This window comes from Podarcis tiliguerta, assembly GCF_965153285.1.
Source record: "Podarcis tiliguerta genome assembly, chromosome: 6".
Taxonomy (NCBI): Eukaryota; Metazoa; Chordata; class Lepidosauria; order Squamata; family Lacertidae; genus Podarcis; species Podarcis tiliguerta.
Genome location: NC_139539.1, coordinates 35,465,476 through 35,487,057, shown reverse-complemented (window position 1 = coordinate 35,487,057; position 21,582 = coordinate 35,465,476). Strand labels below are relative to the sequence as shown.

Below are 21,582 nucleotides of genomic sequence, written 5' to 3'. Positions count from 1 at the left end.
AGAGTTGCCTTGAAGAGTTGTTGTAAGGCCTTCCAGATGCTGCTGGACTACATCTTCCTTCATCCCTGGCCAGGCCTGATAGGAATTGGAGTCCAGCAACATCTGGAGGGCCAAAGGTTCCTCAGCCCAGCCTGTTATAAGGATTAGAACCAGATCACTTGCTTTGAACTCTTCACCATGTAGTACAAATGTTAAGTGTTGTTATTATTCCCTCTGATGTTTCTTATATGTTCCCATTTTCCTTTTGTCTTTTTCATTTTTGGAAGCTGTTGAAAGTGTCTTGGCCTCATTGTCTAGGTTTTGGCTTCTTCTACTTCTGTCTGCATCCTACCTCAAAAATATGTTGTCTGGGTTTGCTCAGATTCCATTCCAGAAGATGATTTGGGGAGGAAGCACAAGCATATTTGCAAGCAAGGATTGGTAGAGACCATAGCTACTCTGTGTTTCAGTGCAGATTTCCACATCCCATAGCTGTGAGGGGTTTCATAGGCCTTCGTTTTCAGAACTCTGGTCTATCAGATAACAGTGTCCAGAAGGGGACTCTTGGATCCAGGGTTAATGGTTTGTGTTTCTCTCTAGTATCTGACATTGCATCAGAAGCAGGAAAGGAGTGTGACTCAGTCTCAGACTCTAAGCTCCATAACTAATGCATGTGTGAATTGGCTCATCATGTGAATAATTAGTTACATGATGCGTACAAGAGTAGCAAATTAAATGCTAACACATTGTGAAACCAGTATGCAATCTGCAATATGTAAACAAGGCCAGCAATCATGGTTTAAGGGTGCTAATGAAGCCACATGTAATCCAAGAGATATATCTTTACAGCAGTGTGAGAATGCTGGGCTGCAGCTTTCAGCTTGCTCACTGCTTGACCCAGCAACAAACACTGGACAGTCTGCCATGGATGAAGAAGATGACTGATGCCAACATGGATCAAATGAGTATACAAATTCAAGTTCACTTTCAGCAAATTGTCATAGTTTGGTTCATATGTTAATTCTTAATATGGAGAGACAAAGACACACTAGATGGAAATAGAAGCTAATAAATATCGAAAGGTACAATGCCCCAACAGCTTCTACCTCAGACATCCCAAATTGATAAAAGTAAATGTTCTGCAGGGCTTGAGCTGAAAACCACCAAACTAGTGGCAGTATTAAAATCTCCAGTGAAGCTGTCACCACATTAAATATTTTCTCATTTGCATACTCACTTAACTGAGAGTAAGTCTTATTGAATCAATGGTTTTAGTTCTGAGTAACATGTATAGGATTGTGCTGTTATAGTTCTAGAATTCCCCCCACCCCACCCCAAGTTTGAGAGCAGATGGGTTTGTTCTGTTCACAATTATTTCATCTAATTATATTCTCTGGTTCATGTTTCATTCATTGGAGAGTTCCCCCCTCAAAACAGGGGTTGAGAACTTTAGAAGTATGTCTTTGGCTTCTAGGGCTGCATGTAATTTGCATCTCATCATTGTTCATGCAATGAATATTAGTTTCCCTGTGTTTATATAAATGCTGTGCAGATGCCATAGTCATGTTATGTCTATTCTACAATTTCCTTTTCCCTTTCCTTTTTTTGGAAACTATTACCGTCATATTTGATGATTTCAACTAAATCTTGAGGTACAGATTCTTGTGACTGAAATCCCATGAAAGTTCTCTTTTACTGGCCTCAATGCTTCCACACCTTTAGGGTTTTTATTCCTCTATTTATTTGCTACCCCATTGTCAAGGCCGCCTTTTGATGTCGCCAGAGATAGAAGTGTGTGTGTGTTGTTGAAATTGCTTTCCTGCTGTATCCTACCTTTTAGCAGAAGAAATAGCTTTTGATGCAGAAGTATAAAAGACAGGTGGGGAGTCTCTCACAGATGAGGGCAAGCTGGGGGAAAATAGCTAATGCCAGTGATGGAGGAGCAGTCAGGCTTAAACATGGAATTAGTACAGAAACAGAATTTTGAAGAGGGTACCAGCACAGCAATGAAAGTGAATCTTCAGTTAGCAGAGGCATTCCAAGCAACTGACTGAAGGGGGGAAAGTGATAGCAGTAAGGGCAGCTATGTGTGGGTAGTCGTTGACTAGGACACAGATAATACAAAACTGTCAGAGGCACCCAATGCCATACTTGCATGTGCATAAAGACTTCTGTGAGTGCAATGAACTTCCCTTCCTTCTCCTCCAACCTGTACGCCTCCAAATCTACACTGGAGCATTGGAGGAAAGCTCAGAGCAGAAAGGAGGAGCATGGCGAAGGAGAGCAGGGAGCGGATTTCAGTCACTGTATTGAATCTGCAAGTATATACTTGGATAAGGTAAAGGTAAAGGGAACCCTGACCATTAGGTCCAGTCATGACCGACTCTGGGGTTGCGGCGCTCATCTCACTTTATTGGCTGAGGGAGCTGGCGTACAGCTTCCGAGTCATGTGGCCAGCATGGCTAAGCCGCTTCTGGCAAACTAGAGCAGCGCACAGAAACACCGTTTACCTCCCCTTCAGAGCAGTACCTATTTATCTACTTGCACTTTGACGTGCTTTTGAACTGCTAGGTTGGCAGGAGCAGGGACCGAGCAACGGGAGCTCACCCCGTCACGGGGATTCGAACCGCGGGGATTCGAACCTCCGACCTGCTCATCGGCAAGTCCTAGGCTCTGTGGTTTAACCCACAGCGCCACCCGCATACAGCCCAGTATTTCAGACAAAACCTAGAATTTCTTGGGTTGAATTGGATCTGCAACAAAAGTGCTGCAGTGTTGCATTCTCCCTCTTCAGGATTCCAGCCACTTCCCCTCTTATCTACCAACAACAACTTTCCCCCCCTAGTCTTTTCACCCCCAACTATCTGTCAGTCAGCATCCCATGACCACTGAGCATACTTAGTCCTCATTGGACTACTTTTCTAAATAGTTTTGTAGGTTTCTTTTGTAGCAGAGATATTTCCTATCACCTAGTAAGCCGGTCCTTTTACCGGAAGATGCCAGGGATTGAACCTGGGCCATTGTGCATGCAAAGATTGTGCTTTGTCACAGCCTAAACTAAGCAAATATCTTTTCTTGGAGCCAACTGGTCATTTAAAATTGCAAGCATTAAGAGCCTTCCGCAATTATAGTTCTTCTGCAGGCATTTGCTTTTCAGAGGAAACATAAAATAAGACAATGTGAAGGTCATTCATTTTATGACTCTGGCAAAAACTTGCTAGCATTATACAACCAATCTAAATCTACTTTCCTGCACTTTACATTCCTGGCCCCTGTGGCACCTTTCACAAATATGTGCTGCAATGGCACAGATTGGTATGTGGAGGTTTCCAAATTGGTCTAGACTTTAAAGATAATGGGGCTCACACCCAAAGTTCATGAACTTCATGATGAGCCTGATCTCATCATGGATCGGCTGTAGAACACAGAACTCGTGTTGAGTTTTGGCAGTGGAACACATAGGCTGAATTTGGAAATCACCCCAAAAAAACCTTTATTTTAATTAACCAGAGTTTGTCATGTGATTAATTAAACCCAACACTCTGGTTAATACTAACAGTGGTTTGTACAAAACAAGACAACTTCAAAGCATAGGTCATGGGTAGACAAACTAAGGCCAGGGGCCCAGATCCGGCCCAATCGCCTTCTAAATCCGGCCTGCGGACGGTCCAGGAATCAGTGTGTTTTTGCATGAGTAGAATGTGTGCTTTTATTTAAAATGGATCTCTGGGTTATTTGTGGTGCATAGGAATTCGTTCATTTTTTCCCCCTCTTCAAAATATAGTCCGGTCCCCCACAAGGTCTGAGGGACAGTGGACCGGCCCCCTGCTGAAAAAGTTTGCTGAACCCTGGCATAGGTTATGAAGCTGGCTTGTTTCAATAAAAGAAGTGAAAGGGAGGCCAGAATGTCTCTAAGGATGTACAGAGTGTCTTAATCCTTAGGTGGCTGAAAATAGGAAGCAGGTCTGAAGATAATGGCTTCTAGGAAATTTAAACCTCAACATCTCTCCTTTGGAAATTAACAGCCTCCCATATCCATCCCAACCCCATGCATCCTGTATGTTGTTATAGAATACCCACAACATACATGTGGAGGAAATCCATTGATGGGCTGATTTGGAGTGCTTTCAGTGGTATGAAAGTACATTGCCCAAAATATGTTTAAAATTATTATAGAATGAGGACAGGGAAATAAAAATAAAGCCACCAAAATGAAGTCGGGATAAGAGGTAGCTGTGTGTGACCAATGGTGTCAATTCAGTACTGTGACTGTACGTGAGGAAATGAAGACTATTAATCATTCCACAGCGTCAACTTATTTTAACAGGCCAGGATAACCTCATTTCCAACAGGGTTTAACGAAGTAGTAAGAGTTTATAATAATATTCCTTTTTTAAAAAGAAAAAAAATCTTGCTTTTATGCAACACTTTGCATTCCAGGGTGCTTTGCAACCCATTGCAAAACTGATATCGATGGCTGAAAATATGGTTTTTTCAAAAAAGGGCATGCAGCCTGTAGCTGGATCTGCTGCAGAGTGCAAAGTACACCAAGCCTTTCCTCTAGACAAGCCAGCACTGGCAGCTGAGTGTCCCAAACAGCTGCCCAAGACTGCACCACTGTCAAGATAGCACGATGCCCTTTCCAGATCAGCAGACGGGGAAACTGAGAAAAATATGTGGCCCATTGCCTAGCAATTGCTTGGGTCTTTTCCACAATTCTCCCCTGTCTGGCCAAAGAGGCCTCATGTCAACTTTGAAGTCATTGAACAAAGCGGAGGGGAAAGGCTTCAGTATCCATGTGCAATGTGGGCACATAAAAAGTTGACACTCCCTTTGCACTTCTTGGAGAAGCCTTAGCAAGGCTAAAGGAGTGGAATAATGCCACACTGAAAAGGACCAAGCACCATACTTGTTTTTTAGCATGGCAACATCTATTTTCTGTGACTTCCTGCCTATTTCTATCAGGCAGGCAATTTTACTGTACTGTTTTGTGTGTGTACTAAATACTATAAAAACAGATTTTGAAACTACCGATTTTATCTATATTTTGATGTTTTTATGTTAGGTACTGTTTTTAAGGTATGCTTTATCACACTCCCTGAATGTATTTATACTATTTTACATAAAACTGCTAAATTTTATATTATTATTAAGTGGTATATAAATGTATAAAAAATAAAATGGCATGCCCCTTTCTTTAAAGGTGTAATCACTACCCTCATTTTGTATACTATTTTATACATTAAAAATCCTGAGTGGATTGTGGGAAAGTCAGTTTTGGCTTGTTGCCTGAGATGTGAAAATACTAAAGGGCAGCATTGATCTCAGGTAGAGTTGTGGGACAAATTTGTTTCAGTTTGCATGGAACGGTGAATCTACCTAATTTGCATGTCCTAAAATAATACATGAACTGAAACATAGACATCCTTCAAAATTCATGCATGTCCAAATGGTGCCATGCTGTTTTACAACCAAATAAGTTTTACAGAAATGGACATACCAAAGTGTGGATAAAAAAATGCACATATTAATGAAATGAATGTGCAAAAATGTTAATTTTCGATTGCAAAAATGTGTATATCAGGCAGAATGTGCACATTAGGAGAAATTCACACTCAAATGCTGATGAATTTTCATGAAGCCTTTAAAATATATAACAAAACTATATAGAAATGTGCACGACTGAATTTAAGATTGGGGAGGGGGGGAAGTGACAGAAACCAAAACTGTCAGACTCACCCATCACAGGAACTTGTATCCAAGTCACAAATGACAGGTGGCTCCTGAGCTTTGCAGAATACAGTATCATGTACCGTAATGCATTGTGCTTAATGAGTCAGACAACATCCCATGCTACACATCTAAAGTGTAGTCTTTAAATAACCAACTGCCAACCCATTCATACACCCACCTACCCCCTCTCCCCACTCCCCCACCCCTTAGAAAAACATCCTGTATATCTATAACTCAGGCTTCACTCTGAAATTCTAATTCAATTGAGAAAGCTGTGATGGTATCCACTGTTGAGCCGCGAAGGGATTACATGTTTAGCATTTCTTCCAAATGATACTGTGGGGAGTAAGCCAAACTATGGACCTGCTAAATATTACCAGCAGTCAACCTTCAGTCCCAACACAGGCAAACAACAATACGGACATTTTGAAAGGAATAAATTATAAAATTCTGACTTACATTTTGAAGAGGGGTAAATTATCATCTTGTTCCAGGCAACCAAGAAGGCACCTTTAAGCTTACCTGAAACAGGGCTGACACAATGTGTCACTATCGTTAGTAGAATAATGAAATCATATCCATACACACTGGTTGCCATATAGATCAGGGATGGGCACTCCATGTGATGTTAAACTGCAAGTCTTAGTGGAAAGTTATCTGTCCCCGTCCCCCCACTCCCCATTGTAACTGCTGACTGGAAGAAATTGGCCACTCTGGCTGAGAATGATGGGAGCTGGACTCCAACACTATATGGAGAGACACATTCCCAACTCTGCCTCAAAGCACGCCAGTGACTCTTTTGGTTCCCAAGGCCAGGAGCAGAGCCTCCTTGTGCTCTGAGGAAAAGGATATATCCCTCTTCCACAGAAAAACATTTTAACAACTTTGTATTCCCACCCCCACCCCAGACAAACTTTCTGTTCAATTTTCAACCCATTGTACTGGGCAAGCTCTCTTTTCATTTGAGAGCAGAGCAGAAAATCATCAGCTTGGCCACATGAACAGGGTAGGATAACAAGTAAGATGAGCATCTGGATTCCCCTGAGATTCTGGCTCCCCACTTCCCTCATGGGAGCATGTGCTCACCGGGAATACACGCTTGTTGGGGTTTAAAATGAAACGTATGTTGCTGAGTAAATAGACCGGGCTGCCTCTGATTGTTGTGTTTATCCAAGAAGCAATTTAGGATTCTCCTTGTTTATTGGAAGAAGAGCCAAAGGATTCTTACAACAAGGGAGGGGGGAGCACAACAACTGGGAGGCGAGATGTGACAGTTTTCTTCTGTTGTCTTGAGGGCTGCGTCAAGGGCAGGCTGCATTAAGGGGCCAGGGAGAGAACGAGCACTTGGCAGTTGCAGATCTAGATCTGTGTTGATAACAGATTCACTCATGGAAAATAAAGGCAGGCGGGGGGTGGGGGGGAGAGAGAAAGCCACATAATAAAATTTCACTTCTCCCAGCCCATCTAATGTGAATTCTTCTGCAAAGTGCCAAGCAGATTCAGAGTGGGAGAAAGGAAGAGGGAGGAGAGAGTAGCGACTTATTCTGAAACCTCTTAGGCTTCAACAGAAGGGTAAAGTTAAGAACAAACCAGCTGATGCATTAAAAACATATCGTGTCTGATTTTTCTTATTTAAATAGCAGTGATGGGGAGAGATGTGCAATCAGGATTGGGACTGTGGTGTAAGGAGAGGGGTGATGAAGAGGGTTGGGGGAATATGACTATCCTGGCTTGTCTGTTTCTCATCCTCCCATCGTTAACAAGTTTTCCACATTTCCACACCAGTTTGCTTTAAAAAAAAAAAAGAGTTCTCATGAAAATTCAAGAGCATTTTAGTGAAAATTCATCCGGCTACACACATCTTTGTGTTTTGCTTAGCATACACATTTTTTCAAAGCATTTTTCCCTTATATAATGCAGTTCCATATGCTTTTTTCAATAACATATGCATTTCTGTACATTTTGCTTGGCTTCCAAACTGCATTGCAAAGTTCAGAGAACAGCAGATTTCAAAAGGGGGCCATGTTTTAGTTTGTGCATTGTTTCAGAAACTGCAAATTAGGTAGATTTGCCCTGCTTGCTCCACCACCTCTGCCAGAAGCAGAGAAGCAATGCTGCTAGTGGCGCTGATTTCAGGCCAGATCATACCAATTTTGGGTGAGAACTTGCCCAAAATCACACACGCTGCAAGATCACAGACTATTTTGGTGAGATCTCAGTCAAAATTGGTGCAATCTCGCTTGAAGTTGGCGCTGCCTGGCAGGGTGCACAGCACTGGCAGAGCAGGCAGTGGCAGCAGTGGTGGTGGCAGCAGCCGGTATAGTGGTGAGAGTGGCAGCAGTGGCAGGGCAGAATGGTACTTCTAATATGTACTGTAACCATGGCCTTTGCCTGATTCACAGGTTAAATGGGAGTTGTGTCAATGATGTGGTATTCGCTGGAAGTACAGTTCATGGTTTGAAATGGAGATTTACTTGGAATTCAGGCCTGAAACTTTTCAGTGACCGAGTCCAGTCTAAAAATGTGAAGACATAACAATGGAGAGGGAGAGCATTTCTGAACATGTACAGAATACCTTTCCTCTTGGCTTGCTCAAATGAGTAAGTAACCAAAGCCATCTCCCACACATCCAAACTCTCGCCCATCTCATAGCCAGTGTAAATATATTCATTCCTCCTTGCTACTCCAGTAAACAGGTGTTTCAGAAAGAGGCAATAGTGAAACAAAGAAATGTGTACAACATGGGGAGAGCAACTTCTTTCAAACCACTTTCAATGTTCTTAAAAATTATTGTTTCCCTGCAAACCCTGGTTAATGTGCCAGCTTAGCTCAGATAGTGAGGTTCCTCACTTGGCTGGAAGGTTCAGCTCAAGTTTTAAAAATGCTACTGCTAATTATTCTGTTTGGCTTTGCAGAGAATCACCTTTTAAAAGCACAAAGAGAGTTTGCATGGGACTGAACAAAGTGGCTGAATCTAAGCAGATTTTAATCTTCTTTTAAGCAACTGGCAGGCAGACTCTACTTGGAAGTTAGCTGGTGGCCCCTTCCATTTAGTACACAAAGACCTTAAACGTTACACACAATGAAGGAGATACAGAGAAAAATATAATTCATCTGTCACACTGTTACAATTTGTGATCATTGCGATTCATCTGGAGGAATAATGGTGCACGCCTGTTTTAAAATGGAATGTGCTGCCTAGAATGGGATATCCATTATGTTCTTTGGGTCTGTAGCATTCTCTGAGGCTGAAATAAGAGGTGCCATCTTAGAATATATGGCAGTCATGGCTGTGGGTGCAGGAAAAGTCTGCAGAGTATGCAGGAGTCTCAAACATCCCCCACGTCTTGGGTTCTGACATTTCACCAAAAGGCCTGCCCACAGATACATCTTAGCAACAAATGCTGGCTAAAAAGCTCATGTCAGAAGGCTCGTTTTTGTACTCACCATTGAAAGATCCTGTTTACATTTTTATTAACTCAAGAGGGCTTGAGTTAACTCATCAGTATGTTAAGCACATCAATTTTTTATGATTTTAATTGTTTTCTCTTTAACCTGCTATTGTTAGTCCTTCCCCCTCTTGCATGCCATAACACAAGCTCTCTTCTCACTCTAGACTATGGCAGGTCCCCCCCCCCAAAAAACCCCCAGTTATACCTTCTTCTTTTCCCCTTTGCATACCCCACAGGGTGTGTCTGTCCTCCACTTTTTCTTTCTACGGTTCCCTCCCCATCTGTTTCTTCATCCATCAATCAATCCTTACCTTCCTTCTCACTGAACACAGCACACAAGTCTTTTACTCTCCCAGCCAGGGCCAGCCCAATACATTTTGGCACCTGAGGCAAACCACAAAATGGTTCCCAGCTCCCTGTCAAGGAAGAATGGGTGTGGAATAAAGATTTACACTGGGATCCGCTGCCCCTGTGGATCCTGCCACCTGAGGTGATTGCCTCACCTTGCTTCATTAGGGAGCTGGCCCTGCTCCCCGTAATCCACACACTGAGGGAGAGTGTGTCAGATGGGCAGGAGGACAAAGTGGTGGCAACTCCATCACAAGCTTCTGAATCCATGGAGAAAGAGAAGCCATGAAGATGTGCCCACCCAGATAGCATCCTTTCATTCCCACCTTTCTTTGTAGTGGGCTTGAACCAACTTGCCCACCAAGAGATGGGAAAGGGCAAACAAACAAGAGGTGTTAGAAAGATTCCCCCAATCACCTTACGTTGCATAGGTCCCATTATAGTCCAGCTCAGGTTATTAATGGTACATGAAAAGAAAGGCCTAACTTCAGCCTGATCACAGGCTTTGTAAAGTTGTTGCTACTTTCCCATTTGGCGCATTTCTGCACAATGCAAGCAGTTGGTGTCGGTTCCAGTTCTTTAGTGGCCCTAATTTATTTATGCCTGTGCGAACTAGATACAGAGCACGCCTGCTAGCTAACTTTGCATGCAAAGTAGGTCTCTGAAGTTTCTTGGCCTATCACCGCAGACAGTAATCACCTCACACAGCATGACGCTGGCGCTTTGGAAGTGGGACTTTTGTTGGCAAGGTGGACCGCAGGGGGAAAAGAGCAATTAGTGACCTTCCTATGCTCTCTCCCTCTGGCTTTATCCTTAAAATAATATTTGCCTCAGTCAAGACCCTTGGCAGAAAAAGTGGACAAGAGTGTAAATCATTGGCTCCCTCTGTGAGTTGCGGACAATAACAGGACTTGAAATTTTGCCTTAGGGAGGCTCTACCTGATGGCTCTGCATGAAGATGTTTGGGGTCAGGAAGGAGCTTCCTCCATAAAAGACTGGCAAACAACCATGAGTGGTGGAGCTCTGCTATCTTCTAACGTCTGCTCTTGGCTCCTTCACTTGTGTCATGGCTTTGCTAAACCCTTTTTGAATCACACTGACACTTCTTGGCCCTTCATTGCCTCCCGCTTCTGCTTCGTAAGCACTCTTGAACAGCTTTCCCCAACCTGCTGCCCTTCAGATGCCTTGGACTATAACCACCACCATCAATTATTTGCCCTGCCACCTAAGGTTGATGGGAGTTGGAGTCCAACCACATCTGGCGGACACCAGACAGAGGAAGGGTCCTATAAGATGAAGTGCAGCAATGAAGTGGGGTGAGGTAGTGCATGGAGCATACATTCATGGGACAAGGTGCTGGAGAAGATGGTTCTCTTCTTTTGTTGTTCTTCAGGGTAACCTAACTCGACTGCATGTCTTGCCATGAGGGTAGGGTTATTGCCTTGTTTGTTATTATGTCATGTATTTTTGTGTTTTTATAATGTAAACCACTGTGTGATCCTCGGATGAAGGGCAGTATATAAATTTAATAAATAATAACAACAGTTATTTATAGGCATTGTACCACACTGGTGATTACCTCTGTCCCGTCCCATGAACTCTGGGCAGAGAAGACAGGAAGAATGGGCCCTAGCATAAGAGTGGACTATGCATCAAATTCTCAGTTCATGCTTATGGGATATAACCAATGCTGTCTGTACAAGGGTGGAACAGAATTGGAGTCATAGAATTGTACAGGTGGAAGGGACCATGAGGGTCATCTCCTCATGGACATCACTCTCCTTGCCTTGCCTCTTCAGCCTTCCACACATCCTCAAAATCTGTTCCAGAAGGACTTAAAGGACCTTCCAGAAAAGATTTTGCAGGCATGCTGGAGGACGGAGGAGAAGATTATATTTATTTATTTATTTATTTATTTATTTATTTATTTATGTATTTATTTGATTTATATACCACCCTTTCTCCAAATATCCCAGGGCGGTGTACAACGTTAAGAACATAATTTAGGAAGCATAATGATAAAAACACAGCGTATTAGTGCACAGGTTAATGATAAAATAATCATAATAACTGCCCCCCCCCTATTTAATTGTGCAACATCGGATTCTACTCTCTGCTAATTGCATCTGGCTTTTTCTCAGTGTGAAAATTCAACAGAGATTTTTGAAATTTCTCACAGCAAGGACAAGAGACCTCTGGCTGCTAGTGGTTTATTATGCATCCTTGGAAGTTCCTTCAAGGAAAGATAGTCAGCCTTGGGATCCTAACATCATTGGTCTGGAAGAACGTTTGATCAACAGCACCAGAAGAATTTTCATCTTTCTTAAAACAAATACCTCTTACACAACCTTCCTATGTATCAGGGAGCCTTTCACTTCATCACTGTATGGCAATTTCCTGTATGGCAATTTCCAAACTCCTGATATACACTGTGGAGAAAATAGTCACAGAACATTTTAATAAACTTCCTGATATGCAAAAATAAACATGAATAAAGCGACTCCTTTTTTATCTGCATGTTTTTATTTTTTGTAATAATTTTTTCTTAGTTTTACAATTTAATTTTACATTCACAAATAAAATAAAATAAAAAGGGTAGAATTCTCCAAAATCTTGGACTTCCTTCCTTCCCACCATAAAGGTTAAGGGACCCCCTGACCTAACCATTAGGTCCAGTCATGAACTGCTAGGTTGGCAGGAGCAGGGACCGAGCAACGGGAGCTCACCCCGTTGCAGGGATTCGAACTACCAACATTCTAATCGGCAAGCCCTAGGCTCTGTGGTTTAACCCACAGCGCCACCCGCGTCCCCCTTCCCTCCATAGAGTCCGCTAATAACCATTTTTTACTGCATATCATATCTTATTTGTCCATAAAACTCTATTTGTATCTATAGTTATTTTTGCATTCCAAGTGTTATTTCAGTCCTGCTAAATGTTTTTAACTGTCTACAGTGTTCTCTCAAGTACATTACAATTTTCCCCCAGTCCTTGTTAAAGTTTTTATCATCCTGGTTCCTGATTTCTTCAGTCATTTTAGCCATCTTAGCAGAGTCCATCAGTTTTGTTGTCCACTCTTCTTGGACAGGTGTTTTCTCTTCCTTCCATCTTTGGACTAAGCGTATCTGGGCTGCCATCGTCAAATTAAGCAACTCATCCTAAAAATCCTTTTCAGGGAGAAAGTGTAGTACAACTTTAATCCATCAAATGGGAGCAGGACATGGACTGAGAGACACATGCCAGAAAAAAACCCAAATGTTGCTTGCCTATTGTGAGTGAGCTCATGGTTGAATTACTGCAATGTCAACCATGATTTTAACCCTGTAGTTTGGTAAATCGTAGATCTGTCTTGGTGGGGTGCTAGAACAGCATCTTTTTCAATGGCAGGGAGGGGAAAACTTGTTCAATGTGTATTCCTCCATGGGCAGCTTTCCAGGTGATGAGAGGCAGCAGAAAAAGTGGGTGGAGCAATGGATGTGAAGCCCACCTCTGTACAGTAAACTGCGTTGCAGTCACGCAAAAAGTCAGAGGTTTCTACCCAGACAGTGCTACATCAAGGCAAGCAAGAAGGCCGATCATAGTCAAAGCCAAAATCCAGCCAGGCAAAAGCACTCAAAGAGGGCCAGAGCAGAGCTGGTGAGTGCTGTGGCCTGGGGAGAGTCCGAAGGATGAGATAGAGAAGCTTGATGAGTCACATTTATCCCAGAAGCCTCAGGTCCCCACCCCTGCCTTACAATGCAATTCCATACTACAGATCGAAACTTGTGAAAGTGAGTGGAGCAGTTTATTCTTTCTGCCATGTCTTATCTGTGTGTCTCCCTCTCTGTGTTGCCTGTCACTTTTAACATATGATTTCTTTTTTAGGGGCCCTTCCTATATAGCCTCTCTTTTCTTCAGAAAGCTTGCATGCAACAACCCATTTTATCCAAGTAACAACCCTGTAAGGTAGGCTGCCTCAATTTTCATGGCTAAGAAGGGATTTGAGCTTATGCTTCCCTAGTCCAAAACCACTTAACCACTGCTCTGCCCTGGCTCAGAGAGAAAGAAGCCAAATGTCTGTCTGTCTGTCTGTATGTCTGTCTGATATTCATTTCCATTTATGAATCACTTCCCAGAATAAATTTTGAAGCGTTTTCAAAATAAAAATATCAACAATAAAAACAAGGCATATAAAAAATATGTAAAAACTATTTAAACAGTTCCACATATGAAAGCAATTCCTTTTATCCTTATTTAATTAATTGCCTTCCACACATGTCTCAAGGCAATGCACAAATGCAATAAAAAAACCCCAGCCAAGAACAGTTAAAAGACAACACAGAAAATAACATCAGATATACAACCAACTGAAATCAATTCCACATATAAAAACAAATTAAAACAATTTCATATGCAAAAACAATAAATGTTATGTTATTAAGCCCAATGTAATGTGGTAGCAGTGCACAATAACTAGACATATAATCAAAACCACATTGATAATATTATATTTCATATTTTATTCCTTTTTATTTTAATGGATAATTGAGCAAAGATTTAATTGTGGTATTGAAATCTCAAATGACAGTGTCAAAAATGAGAAATTATTGGACACATTTTTGCATCATTAGGGATCATTTGAACAATGGCATTAAAGCAGGAGGTACAACCATAAGTTTTTCACTGGCCAGTCATTGACCTTCCCATTAAAAAATGACAAGGAATAAGATATCTAAAATCTGGTCATTATCTTGGAATCTCGGGACAACAGATTTAAGCTCAAGAGCAGGGCTTTTTTCAGCCAGAACTGGCCAGAACTCAGTTCCTGCACTTCTCAGGTGGGCACCATTGCCATTCTAAGAGAACAAGGGACAGGGGTGCCCACTTGAATAAAATATTGGGGAACCAGGTAAGCCCTGCCCCACATCACATGACACAGTGCACACACGCCATTAACATTTGAGGGCCTGGCCCCCTCAAATATTTTATTGGGGGGCTGAAGACCCCTCAGCCCCTAGATGTTGGCTCCTAAGACAAGGAAGGCATTCATGGTGCATTCAAGCACCTCTTTGTTCTAGAAAAATAGCACTGCTAAAGAGTATTTGGAATTACCGTATTTTTCGCCCCATAGGACGCACCGGCCCATAGGACGCACCATGTTTTTTGGGGGGGAAATAAAGAAAAAAAATTTTATTTCCCCCTCAGGCGCTTGTGGGGCCAGGAGCGGGGAGAAGCGCTTTTCTCCCCACCGCCAGCCTTCACATCAGGTCCGGGGACAGGGGGAAGACTCGCTGCGCCTCCCCACTGTCCCGGGAGCTTGTGGGGCAGGCAGCGGGGAGAAGCGCTTTTCTCCCCGCCGCCAGCCTTCACGTCAGGTCCGGGGACAGGGGGAAGACGCGCTGCGCCTCCCCCCTGTCCCCGGAGCTTGCGGGGCAGGCAGCGGGGAGAAGCGCTCTTCTCCCCGCCGCCAGCCTTCACGTCAGGTCCGGGGACAGGGGGAAGACGCGCCGCGCCTCCCCCCTGTCCCCGGAGCTTGCGGGGCTGGCGGCGGGGAGAAGCACGCATCTCCCCGCCGTCAGCCTCTAAACCACATAGGGAGACAGCGGGATGGCGGCGTTCCGCCTCCCTGCTGTCCCCCGACCTTGTGGGGCTGGCGCTGCGGCTCTCCTGAAGCCTGGAGAGCGAGAGGGGTTGGTGCGCACCGACCCCTCTTGCTCTCCAGGCTTCAGCGAAAGCCTGCATTCACCCCATAAGACGCACACACATTTCCCCTTCATTTTTGGAGGGGAAAAAGTGCGTCTTATAGGGCGAAAAATACGGTATGTTATCCTCATTGAGACTGCATGATGCATCTATCTTTTTTTAGTCTGATTTTACCTTTTTATAAATTCATACCTGTTTTAACTTTCATTTGAAAAAAAGTAAATGTGGGAGATGACTGTCAAGGAAATAGTTTAGCCTTGCGACTAAGGGGAGTTTGCAATTTTGAAAGAAATTGGAGCACGAACTTGGTGCTGGGAAACTGGTGAGAATGTGGTGGTAGACAAACAGGAAGGCTACCTAAGGTATTGGGAACAGAGGAAACTAACTTACACTGAGCCAGACCATCAGGGCACCCAGCTCAGTATTGTCTATACCGAGTGGCAAAAGCTCTCCAAGGTTTCAGACCAGTTTCTCTCCCCAGGCCTAACTGGTGAGGCTGGGGATCAAACTCAGGACCTTCTGCATGAAAGCGGGTGCTTTACCAACTGAGCCAAGTCCCTTTTGAAAGAGGATCAGGTGGCAAATTAGTTGAAAAAGGAGGCAGAGACCAGAGCCATTAGGCAGTAGGATGAAAAGCAGGAACCCAAAGGGGGAATGTGGGGGAGGATGAGGCAGAAAGCAACAGGAAGGGGCAAATTGCCGAGCAAAGGAAGGGCCACAAGGAATGGGGCAGGGGGAGCTAGAGTATATAAGAGATTCTTGTGGGGCCTAAGGACTGGAGGGTGAGGCTGGAAGAGCTTGGACAGGAAGGAAACTAGCTCAAAAGTGAGAAAGCCGAGGCAATGGAGAGGCCAAAAGGGGGACCGAATTTCACATATTGAGTTAAACGAACCGTGAAATTTTTGGCTGAAGATCTCTGAGCTTGTGGACAAACAGTGCAGTGCAATGGGAGCCAAGCAACTTCCCCCTTAACACTCTGGTGGAACTACCCCTGATCCTGTTTCAGGAGTGGGGGGGGGGGAGCCTCCCTTCAGTGTCATGAGGATGCGCTTAACATTCAGAGAGGGAGGGAGAGACAGTTGTTTGTAAGGGCTGTTTTTTAAGGCTACAGTTCAAACAGACGGAAAGTGGATTAACATCTAAATACAGTGGTACCTCGGGTTAAGAACTTAATTCGTTCTGGAGGTCTGTTCTTAACCTGAAACTATTCTTAATCTGAGGTACCACTTTAGCTAATGGGGCCTCGCGCCGCTGCCACGCGATTTCTGTTCTCATCCTGAAGCAAAGTTCTTAACCCGAGGTACAATTTCTGGGTTAGCAGAGTCTGTACCCTGAAGCGTCTGTAACCCAAGGTACCACTTTGGTTCTCAAATGTGCATAAGTCCAGTTTGCTACAGGCAATATGAAAAAAGCACTGGCAACGATCACACCAGTGCATAGGTGCACATTTAAAGCACATTACCTCCCCCCAAAGAATATTGGGGACTGTAGTTTGCTAAGGGTGCTGGGAACTGTAGCTCTGTAAAGAACCAACTACAACTCCCAGGATTCTTCGGCAGCATGCTTTAAATGTATGGTGTTTATGCAGAGTTTCAGCTTTCCCAGGTTTTGGGGAAGCTTTGCACTACTGCTTGGAAGTTTCTGAAGCTGTTTTCTCTTCACAGCGTAGTTGTTGCCATAATATCAAGACATGGAGTTTGTGTTCTTAATGACAGTTTATTGAATTTGAAGTGGGAAAGCTGGATAAAATTAATAAGGCAAAGATTTTGATAAGAATTGTATGGTTGTATCAGAACAGGAGTGGGGAAGCTGAGTCTCTTAAGGTGATGTTGGACTCTAGTTTTCATCATCCAATCTTCAAGGGCTATGGTCAGGGATGATGGAAGTTGTAGTCTAATACCATCTGGAGGTCGCCAGGTTCCCTCCCCCTGCCAACAATCCCTAAGTGGAATATATCTATGAGACTCTTAATCTCAGGTTCATGGGTTATAGCCCCACAATGAACAAAAATATTCCTGCATTGCAGGGTGTTGGACTAGAAGACCGTCTCGGGCCCTTCCAGTGCTATGATTCTATGTCCTAAATTGTTAATAAAGCTAAGATACTGAGTGAAGAGATCTTTCATTTGCCTCTGTGAAACCCATGCCCTTCCTCTGTTGCATCTGGAGCTGGAAGATTCAGTAAAGATTACTGAGAAACTCCGAAGAAGGATAATATCTGGTGGCGATGCAGCCTTAGCTGTCCACTGCAACCTTGGCTGAACATAGGCAAGCATTCACCCCAATAGGTTCACCACACTGTGCATGCAACCACTTGCCTCTAACATCCTGCTAAGTGGTGAAGATTTTACCACACATCTACACCCAGTCAGGAAGTGAGGGAGTCATAAAACTCTCTCTACCACTTGGCAGGACATCACAGACAGACAGCTCTTCAAGTGGTTACACACACAGTGTGGTGAATGGCCACTAGGCAAATGGTGGAGTGGGCTGATCATCCTAGACTTTTAATGTTCTTCAGTCTGAGGGTCAAGAAAACATTCTGCCCATATCATTCAACACCAAGCTTGGATCCGAAAACCAGCCACGGGCCTGAATAGAGTTCCTCAATTGAATCCCTGTCCCCTTCCTCATCCATCCCATGCCTCCTCACACTTGACCAGGGGCTGTTTTCCAGTGCCTCATCTTCTCCCCCCACCCCCACCTTTTCTGTGTGTTTTCTGGCTGCTGAAAGGTTGATGAGCCAGCTTGTGAAAATAATATGTGTTAGCCAAAACAGCCCTCCCTTGCAAAGGCTGTGGGGAGCAGTGTTTATTATCCACCACGCCAGCCCTAGATGACCTCAACTTCTCACCAGAGTTTAAACCAAATATTTTAAAAAGGAGAAAAATAATGGGCCCTTGTCTTTATCCGCAGAGCTGCAAGCTATCTCCGTGACTAATACAAATGATAGCATATGGTGAGGTGGACAGTGAAATATTGCCCAGGCGTATTGCCTTTTTCGTTATTATTAAAGGGAGGGTCTTAATTCCAGTCTGGGAACTTGAAACACTGGAACCTTACCCAAACCTTTCCCTTTTCAGCCAGAAATGCAGCTTCAGAGGTATTCTCTGAATTCTCTAGCCTAAAGAGAGAGAGAGAAGGATTGCTTTCTTTCTAGAATGAATGAAATGATGCTGTTTGATGGATATGGAAAATTCCATGCTTGACTCAACTGTCTGGGTTACTTTAAGATCTGAAGGGATGCCTTCAGGGCCCTGAAAATGAAGCCTTGAGAATATTAACAACAACCAATGTGATTTGTTCATCTAAGGCAGGAATCTTATCCATTATATCTTGGATCTAAGTCCCATTGAACTTAGTGGGACTAAGATCTGAGTAAACACACAGAGTTCTGCTGAGGATCAGATGCAGCATGCCTGACTATAGTTGTTCACGATAGAATTAATACAGTGGGTGAAATCGTACCCAGGAAGACCTTGGTTCAAATTTCACCCGTCGCAAAATGACAGGTTGACCCTAGGAAAGTCATTATTCTCCTATGTGTCCAGCCTCCTGTCTAGAAATGGAAATATAGAATATATGAAATATATGTTTGCACCCTGATCTCTAAATGGTGGAAGGTTTCAGGGTTCTGGCCATGTATCTTAAGTTTGGTTTCCTTGGAGTAGATTTCACTGGAAGCTTATGGCACTTCTGTGATATAATGCTTTATTTACACAAATACACCAGCTGAGCATAAGAGGGAAATTTCATAGCACGAACACTCTAGCAGGTCCTGCTTCCCCACTGGTTTTCTAGGGGTTGCCCCTAATGCCACAGTGCTGATTCTCACAGAAAGCAAGCCATGCCTCTGCAGTTCTCAGACTCCGTTCCAAGACCGCCCATCTATAGCTGTCTTTCACACATAGACATCTTGATGACATCACCTCAGGTCAAGGGAGAAGAAAGGTATGCCCCTTTGCAGAGGGGTCTCAAGATTCTGTGGCAACACATCACCTGTACTTGGCTATTTCTTCAGTTCAGTCTCCCAACAAAAGGGAATCACGCTAAGCTTGTCCACCCTGTTTGATGTAGTTGGCAGTCACATTTGACAAGCACAGTCACAGGGTTCATAGAGGTGACCCCCCCCCCAACCCACTTAGTTCATCCTCAGACAATACTATCCTAGTCTTTCAGGGCTGCTTGTAAGGATTGCTGAAAAACAGTAGGCAAGGTGTCCTCAACACTATATAAATGATACCGTATTGGCCTAAATATAAGCCACACTTTCTCCCCCAAATTCAGGCTGTGAAAAGTTAAAGTGTGACTTATATTTGTGAGCCTTATGGCTCCCCCCCCCCCAACCAGGAAATAGCCCGCCCACCACTCCCAAACCTCCCCTAGCTGCCTAAGGAAGGGGGAAGGGGGGAGGCCTCCAGCAAAGCCATGCAGCTACCCCCCCCCCCCGGGCAGCCCCAGAGCATGAGGCAACGGAGTGCAGCCCACCCGCTGCTCCCAAGCCTCCCTCAGCGCTGGCTTGGGGAGGTAGTGCTGGGAGTGCGAGAAGGCGGTAGTACCAGGAGGCCGGCACGCAGCACGCACGAAAGCAAGCGCCAGTGCCAACTTGGGGAGCAGGGCACTGAGCGCTGGTGCCAGCCGCCCCCATCCCCCATTCAGGGCAGTAGTGCTGGGACCCACAAATAAGCCTTGAATTTTAAAGGTGCGGCTTATTTGCAGGTGTGTCTTATATTCGGGCCAATACTGTAATAATTATCACCATCTACAAAATTCTGTCTAGGCAAGTGTACAATAATAATCTGCAGTGAGTCTCGTGATAGTTGGTGTTTCACTCTCTGGAATCATACAATGACTTTTTTTTAAAAAAAAAAAATAGCCTTTTGTCCTAAAGGCTCCAGCTAAAAACAAGTTCTTGTACAAGAAAGTGCTTTAAAGTGTTTTGTTTTGGTATGAATGGTTCATGGGTTTGGAATTCCTCAATCTGGCACCAGCACTGCACTTGCAGAATGTACCAGGAATCCTCAAACACCAAATGACATCTTTGAAATATACACCTTGCTGCTCTGCCTTTTAGTGCTGCTGCGAAATCTTGCTCTTCAACTTGCCTGGCTCCTAACACCTAACACTCAGCAAAATGTTGCAGGTTCTTTTGAGCCAGGGCATTGGCTTGGGATAATTTTGTTAGACCCAAAGCAGCACCCTGATGGCTCAGCAATGCCCTGCCCCTGTATTGACTGCACCCCCACCCCCCACCCCCAGGTCTGACTGGAGTTTTAGTGTAAGACCGGCATGTTGGCAACTCAAATCCAAGTTGGAACATAGTGCAGTTTTTACTCCTACAAAATTCTCTTCCCTCGGGGAGAAAAACTTGTACAGAAGGATTAAATAATAATAAAAAGGTCTGCCTTGTTCTATCAGCTTCAGACACAGCCAAAAAGGGGGGCGATTGGAATACGGCTAACATCAGGATATCATGAATTAGTTATTCTCGGAGAAGTATTTTTTAATTTTAAAAAAAATCCAGACTGTCAATGCTGGATTTCAGAACAGTAAGCTCATATAAAAGGTCCCAAAATGGCAGAGGCTTGGAGCGGGGGTGGGGTGGGGATTATGTCACTGCTTATTGCTTTCATCATAAGTTTAAAAGATAGGAATAGATACCCATGGTGACAGTCACACAGCCACATCCTGCAGAGTGCTCAGAACAATAGCAATTGGCACATTTGGGCGGGGGGGGGGGGGCCTGCATTTTCCCAATGAGAAAATATTTCAGTTGGAGAGATGGAAAAATGCCACTGCCCTACAGCAGAACTACTTCCCCCAAACAAACAAATAATCGCAGTGCATTTAGAGTGCCCTGAAATTGCCAGAAAGCCCACCCCAAAAGCATAGAAAAAACCGCACACCTTTGTTCGGTGTGCATCTGTAATTTGCACCGGCTCAGTATTTCCTAACCAGTCTCCATTCATCCAGATCATTATACATAGGCGAAGGGTGAAGAACCTGTGGCCCTTCAGATGTTCTGCTTCCAACATCCTTGACTATTGGCCATGCTGACTGGCCTTGGTGTCAGGTTTTTTCAGTGGGGGAAAGAAATCCCCCTAACTAACTAACGTAAGAAAACAGGTCTATTGTTGCTGGTAGATGTGGTAATTTAATGCAGCCTGGAGAGGCCAGATCTATCTACTCTTTGTTGTTTCTCAATGGGTAGAGTGGCTGTCCATCTGCAGGTGGACCTGGCATGAAGACAATGTCTTCCCTTCAGTTCTCCCCCTGGATCCTTTTACCTCCATTTACACCAGCCCTTAATTAATTGCATTGCTGCCATAATTGGCTTCACAGCCCCCAGCCCACTGTGCTTCCCTTAAAAAGGTAACACCCAGGATAGCAA

At 44.0% G+C, this 21,582-nt stretch overlaps 1 protein-coding gene across 2 annotated transcripts in view; it reads left to right on the top strand.

The window, feature by feature from the left end:
• Positions 1 to 21,582, top strand: part of WNT2B (Wnt family member 2B) — a 46,640-nt gene that overhangs the window by 11,358 nt on the left and 13,700 nt on the right. The gene's annotated exons all lie outside the window — the stretch shown is intronic.